This window comes from Oryx dammah, unplaced genomic scaffold, assembly GCF_014754425.2.
Source record: "Oryx dammah isolate SB20612 unplaced genomic scaffold, SCBI_Odam_1.1 HiC_scaffold_20, whole genome shotgun sequence".
Classification (NCBI taxonomy): domain Eukaryota; kingdom Metazoa; phylum Chordata; class Mammalia; order Artiodactyla; family Bovidae; genus Oryx; species Oryx dammah.
This window is the reverse complement of record NW_024070204.1, coordinates 21,017,962-21,023,961: the sequence shown is the minus strand read 5'-3', so window position 1 is coordinate 21,023,961 and position 6,000 is coordinate 21,017,962.

Genomic DNA, 6,000 nt, shown 5'->3' with positions numbered 1-6,000 from the left:
AGGAGACATAAGAGGCATGTTTTGATCCCTGCATCAGGAAGATCACCTGCAGGAACGCAGGGCAACACTCTGCAATATTCTTGCCTGGAAAATCCCATGGACAGAAGAGCCTGGAGGGCTATAGTCCATAGGGTCACAAAGAGTCGGACAGGAATAAAGTGACTTGGCACGCATGCAGGAGGGGTCTACAAACAAATCTTCCAGCCGTCTTCTGTCTGGAGCATCAGAATGCTTTACCTCCTCTCAACCATAATGTTTGACAATATGCAGAGAATATTGCAAACCAAAGAAGAGCACCCAAGCTTTTGGTGTCTAGAATTTCAGTTGGAGCTTCACACATACAAGCTGCTTGCATGACCTTTAATCTCTAACCTCTCCCAAAAGTTTGAGTTAATATATGTACTCTCTAAAATCTCCCATCACAACTTACATTATTAGATTGTCTGATGATCAGTGACCTAGCAAAATAAAGATACTCCTTCCAGAATGATATCCCAGGAGTCTATAGATCAACTCACAATAACTAAAGCTTGCATTATTCACTACACAATATCATATAAATTTAAATTAAGGAACTAGTATGTATAATCATTTTAAAATTTTAACATTTATTCCTTGAATAAATACCCAATGAAGTATAAATTATAAGAACAACAACAAAAATCTCTGTAAAGCACTTACCATCATTAAAGTACTAGAGCTCTCACATTATAGGGAGAGGGTTGTGAGTGTGGATTGAAAGAATGGTATGATTTTTAGACCTTTATTTACTATTCTATTTTTTGGGGACAAAGCATGCTATAGCTTCTTGTAATCTACATTGTATAACTGGTTACTTGAATGGAAATTGAGGGTTTGCTGATTTTGAGTAATTTTCTCAATAAATGTGTATCTGATAAACATATATTAGCTCAAATAGCCATTCTTAAAATGCAGGATGCAGTCAAAACAGGAAAAACTTAGTTGTCTCTAGGGCTCTGCTTGTGAATTAAACACACAAATATTTTATGAAAAGCCCAAATGATAGAAAACTCTCAATTTAAATAGAATTTTCTCTATGGTATATGCCTATTTTTCTTAATGGATACACACTAATCTTTCAGGCAATTTCAGGAAAAATATTAATATTTAGACAAAAAGATCTATATTAAAGTTAGAGCATTATATGGGACTGAGCAGGAGGTATTTCTCTGATCGCCAAAACCATGAAGCATTGTAATGATTTGGTCTCTTTGAACCAGTTAGAAACCTGCCCCTTAACCCCATTTTACATGCTTTAGCAGATAATACAAATATTTATTCCAGAGACAGCAGTCCTCTAAGAAATGAATTCTAGGAAACAGCTTCTGTCCAAATTAAATATCTACCTAACATTTCTAAATGTGGGAGACCTGGGTTTTATCCCTGGGTTGGGAAGATCCCCTAGAGAAGGGCACAACAACCCATTCCAGTATTCTTGCCTGGAAAATTCCATGGACAGAGGAGCCTGGTGGGCTACCATCCATGGGGTCACACGGAGTCATACACGACTGAGTGTATGACGCATGGCATGGTGTCACGCATGGCACCATTCTAAACGTGCCTGGTATTTTGGGTCACATTTGCACATCCTTCCTTCTTTAGGGCATATTCTCCAGTTACCCATATCCTCAACTCACTCTTCATCAGTCTCTCAGTGAAAGCTCAGCTTCTATAATCCCTCTGATTCTCATAGTATTTTGGTTTTCGCTTCTAATAATCTGCCATTGCATTGAGTTGTACCTATTTCAATGCATCAGTTTCTGTGTTGAACTCTGAGAGTAACATATTCTCATTTATCCCTTTCTATTATTGCCTCCTAAAACAATCACAGTGCTTTATACAGACCCAAAAGATAATAAGTAATTGATGAATCAGTGAATATGTGACATAACTAACACTTTCACACAGGTTTTTATCAAAGATGCATTCTTCAGATGGAAATGACTTTTTGTTCTTCAATAAGCTGAATAAATAATATAAAATTATAACTTCTGAAAATATGCTTAGGCAGCTGAGTTAATCAAATTATATTCCTCAGAGAAACTAAAGAGAGGGATTATTAACAAGATTTCTTAGATTTACTGATTAATATCAGAGGTCTCAAATAATACTGTGATTTTTAAGGTTTAATTTTTGACAAGCATTTGAGTGCCTGTGCTGCTGATTAAAAAGGAATTTAGATGCTCCAGATAACAGATGTCCAGGATGGCAAAGTTAATGCTATGTTAACAGAAAGTTTGGAAACATAACTTGTACTTTACCCAAACAGAAATGCAGTTCTCTTACACATGGGACAGTCTTTCCAAGGCTGGTGATTAGGGCTGGCATTTCTTCTAAAAGGAGATTTGAATATTCCAGGTTCAACCCGAGTTTGATTTCAAATAGCCTGAGAAAGATCGCTTTGGCCTGAATACTTTGTTGGAACCAGTTTCATGAAACAAATGGACTTCAATATGTTTACTAAAGAACATCACATTTAAAACATTCATTATTGCAGTGTGAGGTGGGACTTTTGTGGTAAATATGCTATTCCATGTACCGTGTGGCAGTAATGAGGTCTTTAGTAGGGCAGGGTAATTTAAAAGTATATGAGTTATCCCAGTATTAAGTTAAACTTTTTTCTCTTCTTTCTTTTTTTCTATACATATGTACCAAAAAGGTCTAATTGCTTCTTAAATGAACTGTCATCAGATAAGAGAGTTTATCTTCTAATTATTTTGCTCAAAAAATCAGTACAATAATTGAACATCAGTAATATATGGAATGGGCTGGATGTCAAGGGAGAAGAGCTATTCTTATTCCATGGAGCATAAACATTTTTCTATAACACACCCACTCATGCCAGAAAGGAGAAGGCAATGGCACCCCGCTCCAGTACTCTTGCCTGGAAAACCCCATGGACAGAGGCTGCAGTCCATGGAGTCTCTAAAAGTCGGACACGACTGATTGACTTCACTTTCACTTTTCACTTTCACCCATTGGAGAAGGAAATGGCAACCCACTCCAGTGTTCTTGCCTGGAGAATCCCAGGGACAGGGGAGCCTGGTGGGCTGCCGTCTATGGGGTCGCACAGAGTCAGACGCGACTGAAGTGACTTAGCAGCAGCAGCAGCATGCCAGACAATGAGAAACTCCCTCATCATGCTGAGGTATTCTGTTTAGAAAATAACCTAAATAAATACTTTGAAGAGAAAGTTTAGGCTCTGAGGACCTGTCAACTGATGGTCTAATTAGAATCAGATGCTTGGAGTGCGGTACGTACAAAACAAACAAACAAAAACATCTAGCAGAAATGAGGACAATGCAAAGAGAACCAACTGTTGCTTGAATGCTGGATTTTCAGTTGAAGGAATGGATTGGGGCAATATAGAAATAGCCATGTGTAATATGAAAAGATAACTCATTACTGAAGAAATTAGGGAGTGGAAATGAAGGAGATGGATTGAATTTTATTCCTAGAATGGCATATTGAGGAACAGGGCAACAACAATCAGATGAGTCCCAGGTTTAAATTACTAAATATGAATACTGACTTAAAGCCATGAGTGAGAATGAAAAACTGCATACTTCTAACCTTGAAGATATGTTGGTTCTAGCATTATAATTGCCAGAAGCCCTGGAATGTGCAGAAGTGGGGTTTTGATGGTCAGGATAAATAACCTGACTTCTGGGTTACACAAAAAGCAGGAAGAGGATGTTGTAGGACCAAGCAATAGAATGAAAAATTGTATCCAGTAGTACAAACACACCCTCTTCCATCTTCTATCTGTCCATCATGTCTATACATCATGAAAACACACACACACACATATATATACACATACACACACAGAGAACCTTGTAATATTACATGTATCCCTTAGATCAGATCAGATCAGTCGCTCAGTCATGTCCGACTCTTTGCGACCCCATGAATCGCAGCACGCCAGGCCTCCCTGTCCATCACTAACTCCTGGAGTTCACTCAGACTCACGTCCATCTAGCTGGTGAAGCCATCCAGCCATCTCATCCTCTGCCGTCCCCTTCTCCTCCTGCCCCCTGCCCCTCCCGTGTATCCCTAGTATATACACAAAAATACTTACGGACTGGATACTGTGTGTTAGACATTTTCCCAACCACTTTCCATCTGTCAGCTCGCTTAATCTTTTTGCTGTTGTTCTCATTTTACAGATGAGGAAAACAAGGCAAAAAGTTTAAAGAATTAGCCTTGGGCTCTATGATGAGTAAGATGTGGAGCAGAGATTTGGATCCAAATGTGGGGATTTTAACTGTTTTCCTCTGATGTGAGCCAAGTGACCACAGTGTTCTATTGTTAGCATCCCCAGGCACTAAAACGGAACTCATTACAAGATAGGTTGTAAATCAAACAGCTGAATTTAGAGAGATGATATGGGGTGGGAGGGGGGTTCAGGATTGGGAACTCATGTACACCTGTGGCTGATTCATATCAATGTATGGCAAAACCAATACAGTATTGTAAAGCAAAATGAAGTAAAAATAAAAATTAAAAAAAAAATTTTTAAGGAGTTTCCAAATGTTCATTTACAGCTATTTAAATATGTTCTACGATATCCATTTCTACCAAGGGTTTGTATGGTGTTGGGAGAAGTAGTATATTACTTATTCATTGGAAAAATGACTTCTGGACAGTGGCTTGTTTGTTTTGGTACAAATCCTGTTTTCTTCTCTTATTAGCTTTGTGACATTAAAAACATACCATAAAACTTCATTATGATTTAACTGTCCCTTTCTAATGTGTACATAAGGTTATTGTAAGGAATAAAAAAGGACCTATTAATGTGTACCTCATAAGGTTAATGTAAGAAATAAACTGATATGTGTAAATTTTTAGAGCATTGTCTCCCATGGAGGAAGCCATCAAAAATGTTATTTTTAAACCATAGTTATTTTAAAGAAAAAATTTAAGATGCTGAGAAAATAAAAGATGTTTTTACCATTTTACCTGTGAAATGGTCCAGGTCTGTGGTCCCTAAACTGATTGCCAAAAGACCTTTTACCAATTAAAGCAAATGTCAAAGGAAGATTTTTGATAACTAAGCAACTTGTAAATTCTATTTTATATTATTGATCAACCTAAAAGGATAAAAAGCCTGCAACTCTAATAGCTGAACCCATTTGTGTCAGCACAAATGAATATATGAATTTTCAGGTGTAGTATTTGCAATTATATTTCTATGCCAAAGCATTGAAAAATCATTGTTATTTACCAATTTAAGATATTTCATTCACTATGTTATCATGGCAGGCATATGTACTTAAAATATTTATGAAGTAAGATTTAATTTGGACTCAAAAAAGTATTGCATACTAATGAAGTGAATATTTGAAAATGTAGATCTTATATAGTAACTTTCAGTTCAAAAACTGCAAGTTCACCTTAGCCTTAAGGATTCAGTTTTCTGATAATGCCCTAAGGTATTCCATTCAGAGATACAAAGATATTCCTTCTGTATCATCAGGCTTTTATTTCAAGTGTTTTCAGAAAATCAATCAACTATTAATTTATCCTTTTTTTTTATTTCATAAACATATTTTAGTTTTCATTTAAAAATAGAGTACGTTGACAAATTACTTAGGAAAATTAATGTAAAAATTTTCCTGAGACTTCATGTATGGAAAATCATATTTCATTTAGTATAGAGTCATTTACCAGGAATTTATATTTCTAGACATAGATAGATTTACATGTTGTTTTAATGCTTTATGACAAGACTTGCTTCTTAGTGAATTTACAGGAATATTTAAAGGTAAAAACAAGTAAAACTATATTTCTTTCCTAAGGATGGATGGGGAAACAGTGGAAACAGTGTCAGACTTTATTTTTTGGGGCTCCAAAATCACTGCAGATGGTGACTGCAGCCATGAAATTAAAAGACGCTTACTCCTTGGAAGGAAAGTTATGACCAACCTAGATAGCATATTCAAAAGCAGAGACATTACTTTGCTGACTAAGGTCTGT